The sequence below is a fragment of the Stigmatopora nigra genome, chromosome 1, assembly GCF_051989575.1.
Source record: "Stigmatopora nigra isolate UIUO_SnigA chromosome 1, RoL_Snig_1.1, whole genome shotgun sequence".
Classification (NCBI taxonomy): Eukaryota; Metazoa; Chordata; class Actinopteri; order Syngnathiformes; family Syngnathidae; genus Stigmatopora; species Stigmatopora nigra.
In genome coordinates, this window is record NC_135508.1 from 2,528,497 (window position 1) to 2,551,711 (window position 23,215).

The 23,215-nt window shown below is 35.5% G+C and overlaps 1 protein-coding gene across 3 annotated transcripts in view; it reads right to left on the reverse strand.

Moving 5' to 3' along the window:
- Positions 1 to 14,259, reverse strand: part of LOC144201360 (vitamin D3 receptor A) — a 43,033-nt gene extending 28,774 nt beyond the window's left edge. For 2 of the 3 annotated variants that reach the window (XM_077723939.1, XM_077723922.1), the window contains exons 1-2: positions 14,160 to 14,259; positions 13,062 to 13,224 (exon numbers count right to left, since the gene is read on the reverse strand). The gene's annotated coding sequence lies outside the window, so the exon portion shown is untranslated. The remainder of the gene's footprint in view (positions 1 to 13,061; positions 13,225 to 14,159) is intronic. The other variant, XM_077723930.1, reaches the window with a different exon arrangement.
- Between the last annotated feature and the right edge of the window lie 8,956 nt (positions 14,260 to 23,215).

The window sequence follows — 23,215 nt, forward strand, 5'->3', positions numbered from 1 at the left end:
TTTGATTTTTTTGGGATGAAATCTTGCAGTGGGGGAGGAGCTATATGATGGAAGATGTTGTAAACTAAGATGGCATCTGCATATTTAACAGTATTGTATCAGTTCAGGCGTTTGTGTTTTCTTAACATCCGACAGTGGTGGTTTTTCGTTTTCTGTTTTTTCCATATATAAGGCGCTTTGGATTATAAGGCGCACTGTCTATTTTGGAGAAAATGTAAGACTTTTAAGTGCGCCTTATAGTCGTGAAAATACGGTTTATGCGCAAAAAGTGAAGTTTTTACTCATGTTCAAGTACTTTCCAAATGCTAAAGTTAGACAGAATGTTCACATGAAAAATGAACATTTCCTACCATTACTTAGAAGCCATTAAAGTGAGAAAATAACAGTGGAAAACAACAGTGCCTCACAGAAAATGTGACTCATCTTGCTCTATTTCACCATCACATCATTCACTCTCTCTCACATTTGTCCAGTTAACGGATAAAGAACATCCTGAACACAAAAACACTTTGCTTTTCCAAACAAAATACTCCGCTTTTTGTGGTAAAACGAACTTTTAAAAATAAAAAAATACAAAAAATGTATATATATAATTCCAAAATACAAAATGCCAGTAAAAAAAATACTTCTTTCAAAAAAATCAAGCAAAAAAAACAAAATTGATGCCTTTAACCAGATCATTTTACACAACAAATTAATATTCATTGCACCAAGCTGTGTTGATACGATAAACAATGCAATAGAACAAATGCGGCATAAATATGAAGGAGCCGCCGCCATGTTTATTCACGACAGGACCAACAGCATGGGAGATTATATTTTTGCCTAGTACGCATCAAAAACAAACATTTTTCTAATCTTGTGTCTTAGAAAAGAGAATGTGTGTTGACCATTTAAAAAAAAAAGTATTAAATAAAAAACTGCATTGAGATGGACTTATTTATTGATTAAATATGACACTACCAAAAAATTAAACATTATCTGCATTTAAACAGATTTTGAACATGATTTTTTTTGATAGAATGCACCCCTAAAACATGGTAAAATAAAAAACAAAGGAAAAGTAGATGAAAAATTAAGATTTCAAACTCTTTTGAGTTAGTGTGTCAAAGTGGTGGCCCGGGGGCCAAATCTGGCCCACCGCATCATTTTGTGTGGCCCGGAAAAGGGTAAATGATGAGTGCCGACTTTCTGTTTTAGAATCAAATTAAAATGTAGAGTATAATTTATATTAAAATTCCTGATTTTCCCCCTTTTAAATCAATAATTGCCATTTTTTTATCCATTTTTTCTGTGTTTTTGGTTCAAAAATCATTTTGTAAAATCTAAAAATATATTTAAAAAAATCTAAAATAAACATTGTTTTAGATCTATAAAAAACTGAATATTCAGGGATTTGAATCCAGTTCTTTTTAATCCATTTATTAAAAAAAAAATCTAAATATTATATCTAAAATGGTCCGGCCCACCTGAAATCAAGTTGACGTTAAAGCGGCCCCTTGGTGTACGCCATATAAGAACTTTTGTACGTGATTTTTTTTAGTATGTTTTTTTCTAACACTCATCTCGTTTTACCTATTTCCGATTTAATCTGGATTATCTCATTTACTGGTAGCAGACGAAAACGTCGATTGCTAATATTGTCATGCTTTGAACATATGTCAATCGCATATGCTTTTCCACTATATAAATATAGCGCATCAGCAAGCAATGTACCCACACAGTCAAGCTGTCAGCGTCATACAGCGACATCTACAGACTGAATGTTGAATTTACTGCATACAGTTTGGGCACCACGTCCATTTTGTAGAAAATTTTAGACCTCTAAGTGTGCCTATGTGAGTAAATATGCATTAGTACATTTTTTATCGCTTAATAAGAGGAATTGCAATCATTAATAAGGGGAGCAATTGGCCAAGGTTGCCAGGTATGGACTAAATGACCATGTTGCCATGGACACAATTTTCAATTGAATCAAAAAAAAATGGTTCAAATCATTTTTATCTTACAAATGTAAATTCAGTAAAAATCAATGTAACACAACCAGAATCTTTAAAAACGAAGACAAACTTAATAGTTCAAATGACCAAGTTCTACCGGATGGACAATTGAATTTTATAACAATAACAGAGTATACTGCTTTGTGAATGACCGACACATACTCTAAAAAGGTGTATAAATAAAATATATATATATTTTTTCTTTAAGAACAATCAAGCGTGAAAAACTGTGGCCTTCAAAATATGCCATTGGTAAAGACCACAAAGCAAATTTCTCACTCGTGTACGGGCAAAAGAAGTATTATGTGGTGCTCTTGGTTGGCTACAGTTGCTATGAAAACCACGGTTGAAAAATAAAAAAATAAAAAAAAACATCAAGGACGAAAGATGACGTGTCATACGAGATGCCGACTGCACTTGTATGTGCACTAATGGTATCCTTACATTATGTAGTTCTCGGTACTTTATTTAATGTCTCGATTCGATTTTTCATAGTACTTTTACCCTATTTTCACGACTATAAGGCACATTTTCTCCAAAATAGACAGTGCGCCTTATAATCCAGTGCGCCTTATATATGGGGGAAAAAGAAAAACGAAAAAGCACCACTGTCAGATATTAAAAAAACAAACGCCTGAAGTGAAACAATACTGTTAAAAATGCAGATGCCATCTTACTATACAAAATCTTCCATCATATAGCTCCTCCCCCACTGCAAGATTTTATACCAAAAAAATCCAAAACATCAACAATGGCTGGTTCTAGAGGTGACTGTAAATTAGTGAGTGCTTCATACCTGGAAGTCAAGAGCAATTTCCGTATTTTCACCACTGTAAGGCGCACTTAAAAGGCTTACATTTTCTCCAAAATGGACAGTGCGCCTTATAATAGTGTGCCTTATAATACAGTGTGCCTTATAATACAGTGCGCCTTATAATACAGTGCGCCTTATAATACAGTGCGCCTTATAATACAGTGCGCCTTATAATACAGTGTCTTATAATACAGTGCGCCATATATATGGATAAATGTCATTCATTGAGGGTGAGCCTTATAATGCGGTGCGCCTTATAGTCGTGAAAATACGGGACATGTAATATTTCAAGTGGTTAGCGTGTCAGACTCATAGGTCAATGATCCTGGGTTCAAATCCAGGTTGGTCCACCTGTGTGGAGTTTGCATGTTCTACCCACAAATTTGTCATCATAAGTCCTTCTTCTAGAGCTGCTGTGAGTCATAGTGAAATTCACTCTCATTCCAAAGGTCTTGTGCCATTCCCAAAAAAATGTCAACCTCTCATGAGTACTCGCTCAACTAGGGCTTTTTAATTAACTTGATGTGACATAAACCATGTTTTACTACTTCGCTAAAAGCTCCGATGGTTCATTTGCCCGTTGCTCAGTGTACGCGTACTCTTAATATTGCAATTTTTTTCCGTTGACACTGTGGCAATAAGAGGAAAATTATTACTTTGTTTGTCTAACTTAAGCCTAAATTATCGCTTTGAGTATGACCATATAGGGTTCTTTTTTTACATTCTTTTTAAGATAATAAATTAAAATGAAACAAACTTCAATCCACAGATGTTTATAAACAAGACCTTCCCCTGTTTTTTTTTGTAATGCATTATTTAATTAACTTACTTTCTCAAATTCCTTAAAGTAATTACTGAGCAAAAAATAATTACACTTTGCAATTACATGATAAAATATATTTGTGTGTATATATACATATATAATGGTACCTCAGCATACGAGTGCCCCGACATACGAACAATTTGAGATGAGTAAATTTTTGAACAAATATTTGCCTTGAGATAAGAATAAAATTTTGAGCAAATATTTGCCTTGAGATAGGAGTAAGATTTTGAGCAGATATTTGCCTTGAGATACGAGTACAATTCTGAGCAAATATTTGCTTTGGGATACGAGCAAAATTTTGAGCAAATGTTTGCCTTGAGATACGAGTAAGATTTGGAGCAGATATTTGCCTTGAGATACGAGTAAAATTGTGAGCAAATACTTGCTTTGGGATACGAGCAAAATTTTGAGCAAATGTGTGCCTTGAGATACGAGTAAAATTTTGAGGAAATATTTGCTTTGGGATAAGAGTAAAATTTTGAGCAAATATTTGCCTTGAAATTGAATAGTCCGTTTTTTCAATGTTTATCTTAGCTTTTTTTACATATATATAATTTTTTAGATTTTACTAAATGATTTTTGAACTAAAAACACTGAAAAATATTGATTTTAAAAATTATAATCATTGATTTAAAAGGGCGGAAATCAGGAAATTAATATACATCTATACTCTTTATTTTAATTTGATCCTAAAACAGAAAGTCAGCACTCATGATTGACTTTCCCGGGCCACACAAAATGATGCGGCGGGCCAGATTTGGCCCCCGGGCCGCCACTTTGACACCTGTGGTGTAAGTGAAACTTATTTTTGAGTGACCCATTAGGAAATGATGCAGAATATGGTAGTAGCATAGTTAACCATTTGCAGATGTATGCAGATGAGCCCCTCAGTAGTCTCAATCCCTTGTGGGTGGCTAATTGTCCTAAAAAGCAATGGGCGGAGCCTCAAGTTGGAGACCTGCTGTGTTCGAACCAATCTCCTCGGTGGGCTCGCTGCTCTAACGGTAGCATCGGGAAAGAGCGAATGGGGAATGAAATGGAGCGTGTTCAGGAAAAAAAGAGGGTTTACTGCTGAGTGAAAAACCCTTAAACCGGGCCTCAACACACCAACACAAAGAGTTGGAAAGGACACAGGCTGAATCAGATTTGTGGCTTGTTGTTGTTGGGTTTTTTTTTCAGTTTTTTTTATTTTTCCTTGTTCTTCTCTCCTTTGCAGTTCCTTAAAATTTCTAAGAGTATGAAAAGCTTTACGTGTAGTACATCTTTAGATATATTTAGGTTTTAAAGAAAACAGAAGAAGCCTATCTGTATGTATGTATGTATATATAAATGTGTATATGTGTATATGTGTATATGTGTATATGTGTATGTGTGTATATGTGTATATGTGTATATGTGTATGTGTATATATGTATGTGTATACGTGTATACGTGTATACGTGTATACGTGTATACGTGTATACGTGTATACGTGTATACGTGTATACGTGTATACGTGTATATGTGTATATATATAAGTATATGTATAAGTATATGTAAAAGTACAAGTATATGTACAAGTATATGTACAAGTATGTGTACAAGTATATGTACAAGTATATGTACAAGTATATGTACAAGTATATGTACAAGTATATGTACAAGTATATGTACATGTATAAGTACATGTATAAGTACATGTATAAGTACATGTATAAGTACATGTATAAGTACATGTATAAGTACATGTATAAGTACATGTATAAGTACATGTATAAGTACATGTGTAAGTACATGTAAAAGTACATGTAAAAGTACATGTAAAAGTACATGTAAAAGTACATGTAAAAGTACATGTAAAAGTACATGTATAAGTACATGTATAAGTACATGTATAAGTACATGTATAAGTACATGCATAAGTACATGCATAAGTACATGCATAAGTACATGCATAAGTACATGCATAAGTACATGCATAAGTACATGCATAAGTACATGCATAAGTACATGCATAAGTACATGCATAAGTACATGCATAAGTACATGCATAAGTACATGAATAAGTACATGTATAAGTACATGTATAAGTACATGTATAAGTACATGTATAAGTACATGTATAAGTACATGTATAAGTACATGTATAAGTATATGTATAAGTACATGTATAAGTACATGTATAAGTACATGTATAAGTACATGTATAAGTACATGTATAAGTACATGTATAAGTACATGTATAAGTACATGTATAAGTATATGTATAAGTATATGTATAAGTATATGTATAAGTATATGTATAAGTATATGTATAAGCATAAGTATATATTTTGGTAAAGTCGTCCGTTCTTGGGCACACGATTACACATTGAAGGAACTTAGTGAGACAAAATAGTTAAATATTAAGATGAGTAAATGTAAGAAATGCTACTTTAAGCGGTCTATGTGGTCTTTGGCACTGTTGGCCACTAGTCGTCAACTCTGAGTGGAAGCCGAAGACTTTACAAGTCCTTCACGCATGTCAGGCCGTGTACTTAAATGGTTAGATGAGCCGCTATTTGGATTTATCTCACCAAGCCCCTTTAGAGCGCTTGAAAAGAGAGCTAATCCCACCAGCCACAACAACCGGAGCTTTAGCTACATTTATGTTGTTACCAACTCGCCACCATCGCCTCCCATACGGAATCCATTAGAAACTGTTCAGAGAGGATTTAGTAGTCACATGTGAATGCAATAATGCTGAATATTAATACTTTCTCCATTTCCTTATTGCTCATTTATTATTCTCAACGTGGCTTATCTTAGATATAGAAACTTGTGGAGTGGATAAATATGTCTGGAGTGGGCATTTTACGCATTTTGGTTGGGTAAAGAAGGGAAAAAGTGGAAGTTTAAAAAAAAAAAAAACAAGAGAAAGGATTGGATATAAAACCTGGTCTGGATTTAGTGTTTGTCTCGTTTTATCAGTAGAAGCCTAACCCGACTTAAACCCTATCGAAAATAAAAAATATAACGAAAAAACTTGATATAAAGCTGGTCCAGACTTTTGTGTCTAATTTGTGCGCATATAAGCCGTACCCTTGATTTGATCTAAACCTGGCTCATTTTATTAGTATTAGTCTAACCCGACTTAAACCCAATCAAAAGAAGAAGAAAAAACAAGAGAAAGGACTTGATATAAACCAGTTCTGGATTTAGTGTGTGCCTCTTTTTATTAGTCGAAGCCTAACCTGACTTAAACCCTATTGAAGTCTAATTTGTGCGCATATAAGCCGTACCCTTGATTTGATATAAACCTGGTCTGGATTTAGTGTTTGTCTCGATTTATCAGTGTCAGTCAAGTCCAGGGGTGGGCAAACTTTTGGGCTCGGGGGCCATATTAACTTAAAAAATTTGACAGATGGGCCGGGTCAGCACAAGATACGATACATATAAAAAAGTGCATCCGTTAACAGTACATATGAAACATAAAGAGAAAAAAAGGACTAAAGTATTACCATACTCATCACTCATCATTAAAGTAAAAGGTATAAAGTACAAAGTAAAAAGGAATGTATTAAGAAATATTAAAATGTCATTAAAAAAAGATAGAGGGGCTGTAAAACACAAAAAAAACAAATAAAAGTGGACACAGCTACTGCCACTGACTTCCGCGTGACGGCGCCATCTTTGGGGGGAAAAAAAAGCAAAAAATTGTCCAAAAAAATTATTTGGACAACATCGGCGGGCCGGATTAAAACGCTGGATGTGGCCCGCGGGCCGTAGTTTACCCATGTCTGGTCTAACCCGACTTAAACCCCAACAAAAGAAGAAAAAAACAAAGAGAAAGGACTTGACATAAAGCTGGTCTGGATTTAGTGTTTGCGTCTTTTTAACCCTAACCCTCTAACCCAACACGGTCAAACTACGGCCCGCGGGCCACATACAGCCTGCTAGGCATTTTAATCTGGCCCGCCAATGTTGTCCAGATAATGTTTTTTTTTCCCCCAAGATGGCGCCGTCCCGCGGAAGCCAGTGGCAGTAGCGCTGTCCACTCTTATTTGTTTTTTTGTGTTTTACAGCCCTTCTATCTTTTTTAAATGACATTTTAATATTTCTTAATACATTCCTTTTTACTTGACTTTGTACTTTATACTTTTTACTTTAATGATGAGTGATGAGTATGTTAATACTTTAGTCCTTTTTTCTGTTTATATTTCATATGTACTGTTAACGGATGCACTTTTTTATATGTTTTTTTTAAAGTCAATGTGGCCCCCGGGCCGAAAAGTGTGCCCACGCCTGCCTTAACCCGACTAAAACCCTATCAAAAGAAAAAAACAAGAGAAAGGACTTGATATAAACCTGATCTGGACTTTCGTGCATGTTAAGTCTAATTTATGCGCATATAAGCCGTAACCTTGATTTGATCTAAACCTGGTCTGGACTTAGTTTTTCCCTCGTTTTATCAATAGTAGCCTAACCCGACTTAAACCCTATTGCGATGTTTATTGAGAATGCCACAAATAACTACATCTGAATGAAAGTAGATGTGGTTTGTATGTGACCACATCTTTTACACTCATCTGTCATTGAAAGTCTGACCACTTCCCCTTTTTACCTTGACTTTTGACTCTTAAAAAACCTGCAGGAGTGTTTTCATTTCCCACAAAATGGTTTGTAACATGTTCAAAGAAAACATGGCCGTGGAAACCAAAAAAAAAAAGGTTTTTCCAAATGTTTTACAAACGTATAGCACGCCGCTTTTGTGTGAGTCCAAAAAACGCATCACAAGTACCCGATAATGTGCGATACCTCAGAAGATTTGAGGTTTTTAACCGTCCACAAATCTCAAGTGACGACAGCGTACGGTAATGTTTAAGATTAACGGAATTAGCAATAAATCTATTATTATTTTTTATCGTCATTTACTACGAACTACATAAAGGAATGGATTTTACATTTTGGTATATTTGGTTCTTTTATTTATATATATATATATATATATGCCACCAGAAATGTGTATTTAAGTTGCTAGTTTTTGACCAATCAATTGAAAAAGTGAATGTCATTTTAGAAATATTTAGATTTTTTTTTTTTATAAATGGATTAAAAGAACTGGATTAAAAACCCTGCATATTCCGTTTTTATAGATCTAAAACAATGTTTATTTTAGCTTTTTTTAATATATTTTTAGATTTTACAAAATGATTTTTGAACTAAAACCAAAAAAATGTTTACAAAAAATACAATTATTGATTTAAAAGGGGGAAAATCAGGAAATTTAATATACATTTATACTCTTAATTTTAATTTAATCCTAAAACAGAAAGGGTGACAAAGGTTGGTTCGCGGGCCGCTTTAAGGTCAACTTGATTTCAGGTGCGCCGGACCATTTTAGCTATTATATTTAGATTTTTTTTTTAAATTGATTGAAGAACTGGATTAAAATCCCTGAAGATTCAATTTTTTTATAGATCTAAAACAATGTTTATTTTAGCTTTTTTTAAATATATTTTTAGATTTTCCAAAATGATTATTGAACTAAAAACAGAAAAAAATGATTAAAAAATGACAAATATTGATTTAAAAGGGGGAAAATCAGGAAATCTAATATACATCTATACTCTTCATTTGAATTTGATCCTAAAACAGAAAGTCGGCACTCATAATTTACTTTCCTGGGCCACATAAAATGATGCAGCGGGCCAGATTTGGCCCCCGGGCCGCCACTTGGACACCAGTTTGAAATTTTATGACAACATCACTGCAATCCAATCACACTCTTCTCATTTTGTGCACATGTGGACAACACACTGTTGGCAATTATGTAAAATATCACAGCTATGCATGTTTTTTTTACAACCTGCCTGGAAGTCCGCAAAGCTCCTGAGCAACATGAATCTTTTCCATTCCAACAACCTTGGCAACAATCCGAGCCAGTGTTGGGAGCCAGTTCAGTTCTGGTTCAATAGTGAACTTACTGTGAACCAATTTGGCTTTCCACGCTCGGCGGAGCGCTAACAAGCCGAGCGGCGTGTCATTGTTTAAGTGCTGAAACTAATTGTAATGCAAATGTAGCGCTAATGTGCAAACGTGTCACTGTTCGCACCTCCTGTAACGTCAGAAAATACCCAACTAGATTTTTCTCTTTGTTCATTGGTGCGGAATTTGAAAGCAGTTGAATAAAATGGAGCCGGATAAAAGACTATGTTTATTGGTGATTTACCGTATTTTCACTACTATAAGGCGCACCGCATTATTAGGCGCACCCTCAATGAATGACTTTTTTTCCATACATAAGGCGCACTGTATTATAGGGCGCACTGTATTATAGGGCGCACTGTATTATAGGGCGCACTGTGTTATAGGGCGCACTGGATTATAGGGCGCACTGGATTATAGGGCGCACTGGATTATAGGGCGCACTGGATTATAGGGCGCACTGTATTATAGGGTGCACTGTATTATAGGGCGCACTGTATTATAGGGCGCACTGTCTTATAGGGTGCACTGTATTATAGGGCGCACTGTATTATAGGGCGCGCTGTATTACAGGGCGCGCTGTATTATAGGGCGCGCTGTATTATAGGGCGCGCTGTATTATAGGGCGCGCTGTATTATAGGGCGCGCTGTATTATAGGGCGCACTGTATTATAGGGCGCACTGTATTATAGGCCGCACTGTATTATAGGGCGCACTGTATTATAGGGCGCACTGTATTATAGGGCGCACTGTATTATAGGGCGCACTGTATTATAGGGCGCACTGTATTATAGGGCGCACTGTATTATAGGGCGCACTGTATTATAGGGCGCACAGTATTATAGGGCGCACAGTATTATAGGGCGCACAGTATTATAGGGCGCACAGTATTATAGGGCGCACAGTATTATAGGGCGCACAGTATTATAGGGCGCACTGTATTATAGGGCGCACTGTATTATAGGGCGCACTGTATTATAGGGCGCACTGTATTATAGGGCGCACTGTATTATAGGGCGCACTGTATTTTAGGGCGCACTGTATTTTAGGGCGCACTGTATTTTAGGGCGCACTGTTTCATAGGGCGCACTGTTTCATAGGGCGCACTGTCTATTTTGGAGAAAATTTAAGACTTTTAAGTGCGCCTTATAGTCGTGAAAATACGGTAATAATATTACAATTGAGAGCTAAATGGGTGGAAAAAATAACTGTTGAATTTTTCAAATGAAATTCATTTAAAGACATTATTGAAAAAGGAAAATTATTGTAAACTGAAAAATAATAGAATCTCTTTTGTCTTTGTCACCTTTTCCTAAATGTTGGGCCATTTTTTTTCCATAAACCAACCCTCTTATTGGCCAAAAACATTGGAATTTGCATTATGTCAATTGAATTGAATGCTTTTATTGACATTATACAAGTATAATTAAATTGAAAGATTCACTACAAAGTGCACAAATAACAACAAAATGCTCAAAAAAATAATAATTTTGTAATCTGGAGGAGCATAAATATTTACTTTATTAAATCTTGTAATATTTGTTGCACTAACTCATCTCTTCCCAAATTTTGTTTGGTTGAAATTCGCTTTTTTTTCCCTTGGCTAATATCAATTTTTTTTTTTTTTTTTTTTGAAATTGCTTTAAACAATTAAGTTTTCCAGTAAATGCTCAAACCTGAAATGATTTTTAAAAAATATATATTTATAAATAACATTCTCTGACATAAGCCTGAATAGCTTTATATTATAAATAAACTATATAAATAAGAGTTCATTTACATATGAGAAGACACATGGCCTATTTGTGCATATTTAATTTGTATTTCCGGTAATCTGGCAGCGCACATTTGACCCACCAATAGGCGGAGCCAACTCCCTTGTTGCCTAGACTATCTTTCTACTCTGATTGGCTGCTGAGGAAGGTACGTGTATTTGATTGACAGGTTCATTTCAGTGGCTACACACACAGTGGTGTAAGTAGGAGGCAGGCTGGATTTATTTTACGATATTTTTAAGGTTTATTTTATATACTTGGCTTGACTTTTTAACACTACATTTCTCTGTGGTGTGTGAAATTTACAAGACCTTTTTTATCACTTTACAGGGTCTTAAAGAGAAGTAATGTGGCAATGTTATTCCACTTGTGTGACAGTACAAAAACACCATTAAGGTCTTATTGCTATGAAATAGTCTTTGAAATTGTCTTTTTTAATTTTATTTGTTTATTCCAGTAGTTTTCTTTTCTTATTTTTGACCTTTAATTAATTAGCATTTTTTTACAGTTGTTATTTACCTTCTGATAAAATAAAATAAAATGTAGTGTTAATTGACATTGTTTTGGGTGGTGCTTTTTTTATTCTGACTTTTCATCAGCGGTAAATTGAAATGTCGTTAACTAATTCATTTAGTGCACAGGTGTCAAAGTGATGGCCCGGGGGCCAAATCTGGCCCGCCGCATCATTTTGTGTGGCCCGGGAAAGTAAATGCGTTTCTGTTTTAGGATCAAATTAAAATGAAGAGTATAGATGTATATTAATTTTCCTGATTTTCCCCCTTTTAAATCAATAATTGTAATTTTTTAATCATTTTTTTGTGTTTTTAGTTCAAAAAAACATTTTTTTAAATCTAAAAATATATTTAAACAAAGCTAAAATAAACATTGTTTTAGATCTATAAAAAAACTGAATATTCTGGTCTTTTAATCCAGTTCTTTTAATCCATTTATTTAAAAAAATATATAACTATTTTATCTAAAATGGTCCCGCCCACATGAAATCAAGTTGACGTTAAAGCGGCCCGCCAACCAATCCGAGTAAATTTGATTTTTCAATCAATATTTTCTTCAAAACAAAACAAAAAAAAAACATGATTTTAATCCAATTATGGATCAGAAAATATTTTTCCCACATAAACATAGCCACTGAGGCTTAACATACCGTTATACAAAACAGTCAATGCGCTATGGCGCTATGTTACCCATCCTTAGCTAAGCTCCTCCCCTTCAAATTAACTCTTCCAATGCCATTGACGACAATACAAATACACCACTCTCCCATTCATCCCCAAATCACATCAATTTGTCTCAAATAGACATCCACTCCTCTCAAACTAGAAACATTTAGCATCGTATCAAAACCCCTAAAACTGCCGTTCCTCCCAGATCCAAAAAATTGGACATCCCCAAACCATAACACCCTCATTTTCCTCACTCTTCAAGTTGCAACAGCGGCCACGTAACCGGTTATTATTGTTTCCCATTCGCAGCGATTCCCACATCGGCGCACAAACACACACGTGTGGAATGTGGAGGGAAGCGATACAACAAAACCACTACACACAAACACACATTCACACACACACATTGCAATGCGCGAGTGTGTATCTGCAATGCGAAATATCACGTGTAGCTCTCCCTTCAGGGGTGGAAAACAGAAGAAAACAGGGATGCTGGAAGTGGGTGTGAAAGTCTCTTACCTGATGTGGCATATCCACTCTGTGTGTACACTCAATGGTGGAGGAAGAGGAGGAGGAGGAGGAAGGGGCAAAAAATGTTGTGGTGGCCAAATTTTCCGAGCCAGATGAAAGCGATGGTTTAAGGAATTCTGCCTGAATAACTTTTCCTGGGGATAAAACCAAACTGCGAATAGAGAGGGGAAAGAAGGGGTGTGAATCACACAGAGTAAGGGAGTCGTGGTGGGTTTGAGTGGGAAGGGGGGGGGGTCCGGGATTCTGACATGAATGTAAAAAAAACAAAAAACGTAAACGTCACACGCGGAAACGTAAAAAAACCACAACACGTGACGCGTCTAAAGAAGTTGAATGTTTCACCTTTGACATCCAATCATGCGGTATGTAGTGGACGGACTAAAAAAAGAAGGCTCGTACCGTTAACTTAAATGATTAATGTGTTTTAAACCATAACTGGTCACTTTGAAATTTTACAAATAAGAATTTTAGTTAACGGTTTTTTACGCATTTCGGCGGCACGCAAGAAGGCAAGCCATAAACAACGTAAAAAAAACCACAACACGTGAACGCATCCAAAGAAGTTGAATGCTTCACCTTTGACATCCAATCATGCGGCGTATAGTGGACGGACTCAAAAAAGGTTCGTACTGTTAACTAAAACGATTTTTTAATATTTCAAAGTGAACCAGTTATGGCCAAAAACACACCGTGCTCTAAAAGCGCATGGATTTTTGATTTTTTTTTACGCATTTCGGAGGCACGCACGCGACGTCAAGGGGGCTAGCGATAAACAACAGTACGCGAAAATCGCAATTTTGGGTGTTTCGATGGAGCAAGATAGTTCAATGAGCATTCGACAATGGGAAAAACACGTTGTCTGACTGCGTGTATTGTCTCCGCAAGCGGCGGCGTGTCAAAATATAGCAGCCCGTTGCGAGAGGGGCAGCAACAACAACAGCTAGCACACTTTTGCCTGGCCCGAAATCGACTTGTGAAAAACAGCCGAAGAGGAGAAAAGAAGTAAACGCTAATGCGATCTTGGCGTGGACAAACCCTATTTTACCAGACGGCGTAAAAGACGTTTTAAAGTGTGAAATAACTTACATTTGTCAATCCGAAAGGGCGCATTAGTCCAGTCTAGTGGTACGTAATGTGCCTGCACCAGCGCTTCTTTACTGTCCCGCCCACTGTGCAGAGCCAGACGACATATCTATACATATCTATAATCTGCAGGCGTCCAATCACGGCGCTTCACTCCAGAACCATCTCTTCTCCCATTGGTCGAAAGAGCTTTCAATCTCGGTTGTCTAGCCAGCTGTCTCAGTGCCGTATAGGGGTGTGTCGTGACGTCACGTTCAGCCTGTTCTGCAGAAACGATTTAAAACAAAAAGATCTCAAAACACAATGACTTTACATTTATTTTTTTATATCAAAATTGGACTACTTTGAACAGCTATTTTTGGTAATTCGAAAATAAAGAAAAAGCATTAAAAACCTGCCATCCCAATACTTCCACATCACTTTTTTGATCATGTTGGACACACGACAATGTAGTGTGTCAAAGTGGCGGCCCGTGGGCCAAATCTGGCCCACCGCATCACTTTGTGCGGGCCGGGAAAGTAAATCATGAGCGCTGACTTTCTGTTTTAGGATCAAATTAAAATGAAGAGTATAGATGTGTGTTAACATTTCCTGATTTTCCCCATTTTAAATCAACAATTGTCTTTTTAAAATCATTTTTTATCTTTTTAGTTCAAAAGTCATTTTGTAAAATCTAATCTATAATTATAGAGGGTTCAATCACCTAGCCTACCTGGCAAAACTAAGTAGACGCAGATTAGGGAATATTTTAGATCCACCAAATTATTCAATCATTCATTTCTGTACCGCTTATCCTCACAAGGGTCGCGGGGGTGCTGGAGCTGACTTTTGTGCAAAAGGTGTGGGACACCCTGAATCTGTGGAATCCCTCCACATCCCTCATATATATATATATATATATATATATATATATATATATATATATATATATATATATATATATATATATATATATATATATATATATATATATATATATATATATATATATATATATATATATATATATATATATATATATATATATATATATATATATATATATATATATATATATATATATATATATATATATATATATATATATATATATATATATATATATATGTATTTATTTCTCAATTTACTTATTACCTATTTATTTATATCTAAAATGTCTAAAATTTCTGTGTCTATATTCTCACCCTCTTACTACTGTGTCAACCAAATATCCCCAATACCGGATGAATAAAGTTATCCAAACCAATCGAATCGATGGGCAGCCAATCACAGGCCATAATGAAACAAACAACCAATCATTGCTAAGAACAATTTAGACCATGAATGAGTAAATTATCAAAATGTTTATTAACAGAATTTTCCTTTTACATTATGAACAATATATTACGAACAAGAGAATAACATAAGAACATAAATAAATGCCAATTCATGTTGTCTGCACGTACTAAAACACCGCACCCCTAGCGGATAATACAAGAACTACACATTTTAAAGAAAATTCATATTTTTTTATACAATGCAGCTTTCTTCCCCGGGCCGTACCAAACCAACAGACGGGCCGGATCCGGCCCGCGGGCCGTATTTTGACACCCCTGATTTAGACTGCTAAATTATCCTAGCATGCTTGTTTTTATAACATAGGAGAATACCACACTAGCCCAGAGAAGATCACTTAACCTCCACACAGAAGGACCCAACCCGGGATTGACCCCTCTCGACCCCAAAACCGTGAAACCGACCCGCTCCCCACGCCTCCACTGAACCACCCTACATTATAGTCCTCTATACATTGACCCTGTCAAGTGTTGTATTGCGTGATATGTCTTCATGCGCTCATGTACTGGAATCTAGGCCATCCCTTGTGGCTTTGTGTCTGAGAGGAGGATCAGTCTATACCAGGGGCATCCTGGGATATGGGCGGGTTTGTGTGGGGAGCATGCGCACACCCGCACATATCCCTTCACATCTTTGAGTAAATGTCTTTTCTACTATGTAAATAAAACCGAAAATAATAGAAATAGTCGACAAAATGGCTTTAAAACGCACATAAATGGCTTCTATGTGACAAACTCTTCATAGTTTTCTCTCCAGAGCTTGAGTCAATCACCCCCCTTGCGCACAATCCCACAAACAAACACACACACACACACTTTTTGAGTCTTGGAAACAGCTGGAAAAGCAAATAGTCAAGACTGGAGAGTTGGCCTGCTTGCTTTCCTCACACATGACTGGACCATTACTTGGATGAATGCGGGCCTCACACCGATTTGTCGAAAATGCGAGAGCGCCGCGGCAACGGGCACATCTGAAGGAACGCCGCGGTCGTGACGAACGTGAGGAGGCCACACACGTCGTGCTGGATTAGGAATCTTGTCTTTGTCAACAACTGTCGATAAATTCAATCCATTTATTGGGTTTTTTTGTCAATGAGGCATGATGGAATGGGATAATAGTACATAACTAGGTCAGTAAGTCAGGTAATAGTGTAGGGCAAACTACGGCCCGCGGGCCACGTATGGTCCGTTAGGTTTTTTAATCTGGCCCGCCGACGTTGTCCAAATATTTTTTCCCCAAGATGGCGCCGTCACGTGTAAGCCAGTGGCAGTAGCTCTGTCCACTTTTATTTGTTTTTTTGTGTTTTAGAGTCACTCTATCTTTTTTTAAATGATATTTTAATATTTTTTAATACATTCCTTTTTACTTGACTTTGCACTTTATACTTTTTACTTTAATGATGAGGGATGAGTATGTTAATACTTTAGTCCTTTTTTTCTGTTTATGTTTCATATGTACTGTTAACGGATGCACTTTTTTATTTGCATCGTATCTTGTGCTGACTCGGCCCTTCTGTCAAATTTTTTAAGTCAATGTGGCCCCCGAGCCAAAAAAATTGCCCACCCCCGGTGTAGGATAAGGGTGTTAGACTCTTTAATGTTAACTTGATTTGATTTCAGGTGGGCTGGACCATTTTAGATATAATATTTAGATTTTTTTTTTTAATAAATTGGTTAAATGAACTGGATTAAAAGCCCTGAATATTCCGTTTTTTATAGATCTAAAAGAATATTTATTTTAGATTTTTTTAGATATATTTTTCGATTTTACAAAAAGATTTTTGAACTAAAAACACAGAATAAAATGGATTAAAAAATGACAATTATTGATTTAAAAGGGGGAAAATCAGGACATTTATTATATATCTATATTCTTAATTTTAATTTGATTCTAAAACAGAAAGTTGGCACTTATGATTTACTTTCTCAGGCCACACAAAATGATGCATTGGGCCAGATTTGGCAAAAAACAGAGAATAAAGACCATAAAATGGAATTTTGAGGCAAGAAAATAACAAACTGTAAACCATTTATGATTTCTAACTCTAAAAGCAAAATGTTTAGCTTTCTTCTTCTTGCTTTAAATGTCAGTGCATTTATGCTGACGTAATTTGTGACATTCCACCGCCAATTTGAAAGTTCTCCATTATTTAATTCATGTTAAATTTCCAATGTCCAATTTGACGTGTTGATACATTTAGTATCATAAAAGTTGATGCCCAAACAACTTCCAGTTCATGTTAGAAAAAATAAGCAGGACAATTATGTTATCTCTAATCTATAAAGTTCATCATATTCTGATTTTAACCTTATAACACACAGGTGTCAAAGTGGCGGCCCGGGGGCCAAATCTGGCCCGCTGCATCATTTTGTGTGGTCCGGAAAGTAAATCATGAGTGCCGACTTTATGTTTTAGGATCAAATTAGAATGAAGAGTATAGATGTATATTAAATTTTCTGATTTTCCCTCTTTCAAATTAATAATTTAAAATGTATTAATCATTTTTTTCTGTGTTTTTAGTTAAAAAATAATTTTGTAAAATCTAAAAATATATTTTAAAAAAAGCTGAAGTAAAAATAGTCTTAGATCTATAAAAAACGGAATATTCAGGGTTTTTAATCCAGTTCTTTTAATCCATTTATAAAAAAAAATCAAAATATTGTATCTAAAATGATCCGGGCCACCTGAAATCAAGTTGACCTTAAAGCGGCCCGCGAACCAACCTTTGAAACCCTTGTTATAACAGTTAAATTTTAATCTCTTAATATCCAAATTATTTTTTCTCCCTGAATTTCCCATTTATATGACTCAAATAAATAATTGTAATTTCTTAATCCATTTTTTCTGTCTTTTTAGTTTAAAAATCATTTTATAAAATCTAAAAGATATGAAAAAAAGATAAAATAAATATTCACATTAATATGAATTTTTATTGAATTAATATGACTTCTTACAATCCCCCTTTGGCACACCTGACCATTTCTCACAGCACACCAGGGTGCCGTAGCACACAGTTTATGAAACACTGTCTTAAACGGCACTATTTTTTCTAATGTGTTCATCAGTCCAAGTCCACATCACATAGCAAGAACATTCTCTCCTCGTTTTCAGAGTAAGGAACGCTTGTTTACCCTTACGGCGCCAAACACCCGCCTACTACCAAGTGTTCCTTTTTTTGACCTTTGCTCCAGTAAGCTGGGTCAAAAGTTACGCAGTGACAAATGGTTTCCAGTGAATATTCAAGTGTTTTCCAATACTCTGGAGGCCCACCTACTCCCACCAACCATCACAGCAGATGGTGTAAAAACATCCTTATTTTGCCAGTGTCGCATTTCCATTGAAACCACAAATGGAAGTTCTAGTCCAGAATTGACTGGCTTTTACCAGATGACAAAAAAACACACAAGGATACAACATTTGGAAAATTGATGTACAGTGGTACCTCGACATACGAGCAATTTGAGATACGAGCAATTTGAGATACGAGCAATTTGAGAGACAATAAATTTGAGATACGGGCAATTTGAGATACGAGTAAAATTTGAGATACGAGTAAAATTTGAGATACGAGTAAAATTTGAGATACGAGTAAAATTTGAGATACGAGCAATTTGAGATACGAGCGATTTGAGATGCGAGCGATTTGAGATACTAGCAATTTGAGATACGAGCAATTTGAGACACGAGCAATTTGAGATACGAGCGACTTGAGATACGGGCAATTTGAGATACGAGCGATTTGAGAGACGAGCAATTTGAGATACGAGCGATTTGAGATACGAGCAATTTGAGATACGAGTAAAATTTGAGATGCGAGCAATTTGAGATACAAGCAAATTGTTTTTTCAGAGGGTTGGAACAAATTAATTTGTTTTTAATTCATTTCTTTGGAAAACGTCGATTTGAGATACAAATAAATTGACATACGAGCTCATTCCCAGAACGAATTAAGCTCGTATCTCGAGGTACCACTATATATATATATATATATATATATATATATATATATATATATATATATATATATATATATATATATATATATATATATATATTTTTTTTTTTTCATTTGGAAATAAAGACTGCCTGGCCTCTTTTTGTTCTTTTTTGAACTAAGAAATGTTTTATTTTCACTTCATCTCAATGAAGGATGAAATTGTAAACTGTCACTCAGCCAACTTTTAACATTGACTTTCTCTTGTTGTTCCGTAAAATACCGGACGGACCACATTTTTATTGCAGACTGGAATGCCTGTCATGTTGTAGTTGTTGTTATTCTTCATGTGTATACTATTTTTTTCTATTTTATATCAAGATACTTCCTGAATTTTCCTTATAAGGACATTATATAGGCACTTGAGTTGAGTTAAGTGACCTAAAAATGAGAAATCCATCCCAATCTTTATCTTTCTGTTGCTTTTGTTTGACCTGTCTGCTGTTGTTTGGGTCGAAAAAAAAGCTGGAAAATCCAGTGGCAACCCAAACCATAGAGCCTTTGAGCTAAAGCCAGAGTTATACATAGAAAATAACACACTGGACGTCTGCACCCAACTGGCCACCATCAATCTTTCTCTCTCTCCAATGGCGTAAAACAACAAATTCATAAAAATAATAAATATTTTAATACTTCATGGATGTTTACAGAGTACATTTTAAAAATAAAACACGGTAGATATAATATTTAGATAATTTTTTGTTAAAAATTGATTAAAAGTCCTGAATATTCAGTTTTTTAAAGATCTGAAACAATGTTTTTTTGAGCTTTTTTTATATATATATTTTTAGATTTTTCAAAATGATTTTTGAACTAAAAAAATTGATAAAAAAACGACAATTATTGATTTAAAATGGGGAACTAAATATTTTAATTAGCCCTCAGCTACTATATATATATATATATATATATATATATATATATATATATATATATATATATATATATATATATATATATATATATATATATATATATATATATATATATATATATATATTTTTTTTTTTTCTGTTTGGTGGGTGGAGCTTATAATATAATATAGTGAACAAACAAACATTTTACTGAAGAATACTTGGTCCGATTGGCAAATGACCGGTGGCCAATTAATTTTTTGGAAGCATATCGGTGTTAGATTGGTTTTATAAGCCGAAAATACTTTAAGATTTCATGAGAGAAGTTTAATAAAGTCACTATGGAGAAGGAAGTCTGGTCTTGGCATGATCCATTGACAGTTTGGATGGGTTCTCCATGTAAAAAAAGTTGGAGAAGGACGGTGTCATTGTTTGCAAATGAACCATCTGCCACGTTCCTTACATTTGCGTAAGCGGCGAGCGAGCTGTTATGCAACCCAAGCTGACTCTGGAGTTGAAATGTTTTAAACAGCTGGGGAGTTTTTGATAGCTTGTTGTTGGGCCTCGTCAGGTGAAACAATATGCTTTCTGACACCTTCAGGTTAAAACATTCATGGCAGTGGGGAAATGGGGACTTGTTTGGGTGTGAGTGTGTGTGTGTGTGTGTGTGTGTATGTGTGTGTGTTTATGTGTCTGTGTGTGTGTTTGTGTGTGTGTGTGTGTGTGTGTGTGTGTGTTTGTATGTGTGTTTGTGTTTGTGTGTCTGTTTGTGTGTGTGTGTGTCTTTGTGTGTGTGTGTGTTTATCTGTGTCAGTCTGTGTGTGGTTGTGTGTCTGTGTGTGTGTGTGTGTTTGTGTGTGCCTGTGTGTCTGATTGTGTTTATGTGTGTGTGTTTGCGTGTGTGTATTTGTGTGTGTGTATGTTTTTGTGTGTGTTTGTGTGTGTGTGTTTGTGTGTGTGTTTCTGAGTGTGTTTGTGTGTGTTTCTGTGTGTGTTTCTGTGTGTTTCTGTGTGTTTCTGTGTGCGTATGTGTGTGTGTGTGTTTCTGTGTGTGTCTGCGTGTGTGTGTGTCTGTGTGTGTGTCTGTGTGTGTATGTGTGTATAATTGTGTACGTGTGTATAAGTGTGTATGTTTGTGTCTGTGTGTATAAGTGTGTATGGGTGTGTCTGAGTGTGTATAAGTGTGTATGTGTGTGTTTGTGTGTGTGTATAAATGTTTATGTGTGTGTGAATGCCTGTTAGTGTTTGTGTGTGTTTGTGTATGTGTGTTTGTGTGTGTGTTTGTGTGTGTGTTTGTGTGTGTGTTTGTGTGTGTGTTTGTGTTTGTGTGTGTGTTTGTGTGTGTGTTTGTGTGTGTGTTTGTGTGTGTGTTTGTTTGTGTTTGTTTGTGTGTGTTTGTCTTTGCGTGTGTGTGTCTGTGTGTGTATAAGTGTGTATTAGTGTCTGTCTGTGTGTGTGTGTGTGTCGCTGTGTGAGAGTGGGAAGACAATGTTTCAGACAAAAGCAAAAGGGAGCAAAGAGCACGCACAGGAATTACTAACCCAAAGTGAACTTTGTACACATGATGGTTATTTAATCCATGTGCTGCCTAAACTTGTGGTTTCATTTTCACTAAACTGTTCTCTGGTGTACTTTGCTTATCAAACTATGCAACAATCACATGCTCTTCATTTAACGCCCACCCAAACCCCCCTCGCCTGTAAGTATGAATATTACCCGTGAGCTTTTGGGTATGATGACACCCATTTGAAGTCAGAATGTGTCATTGACATGTTTCAAGTGTGTAAAGCCACAATTTACAGCCCATCTTTTCATGTGGTTTATCACTGCTCTTTTTTAGGGTGGGGTGTTAAATGGAGTCTATCTTAGTGGACTTTGGGCCGGGTGAATCCTAAAAAAAACTGTCATATTTCGAGGCGGGGATAGGAGACAGGCAAGCCAGGCAGTTGGTTGGGGCCCCAGCCAATAAAGGGGCCCCTGACTCCTGCCAACAAAGCTGCTCACATCACAGATTTTATGCTATCGTCTTTGGATATGTAGCGTTCAATCACTCAGCAGAGCATCAATGAAGAAGCACACCCTAGCAGAAATCGGTGTATGAATCTACATACATTCACAATACAAATATCCATACATACATATACATATGTACATACGCACATACATATGTACATATGTACATACATATGTACATATGTTCATATGTACATACGTACATACATATGTACATACGTACATACATATGTACATACGTACATACATATGTACATACGTACATATGTACATACGTACATATGTACATACGTACATATGTACATACATACGTACATATGTACATACATACGTACATACATATGTACATACGTACATACATATGTACATATGTACATATGTACATACATACGTACATATGTACATACATACGTACATATGTACATACATACGTACATATGTACATACATACGTACATATGTACATACATATAGTTACGTACATATGTACATACATACATTCACATTACACATCATACATACATACATACATACATACATACATACATACATACATACATACATACATACATACATACATACATACATACATACATACATACATACATACATACATACATACATACATACATACATACATACATACATACATACATACATACATACATACATACATATGTACATATGTACATACGTACATACATATGTACATACATACGTACATACATATGTACATACGTACATACGTATGTACATACATATAGTTACGTACATATGTACATACATATAGTTTTGTACATATGTACATAGATATAGTTACGTACATATGTACATACATATAGTTTTGTACATATGTACATAGAT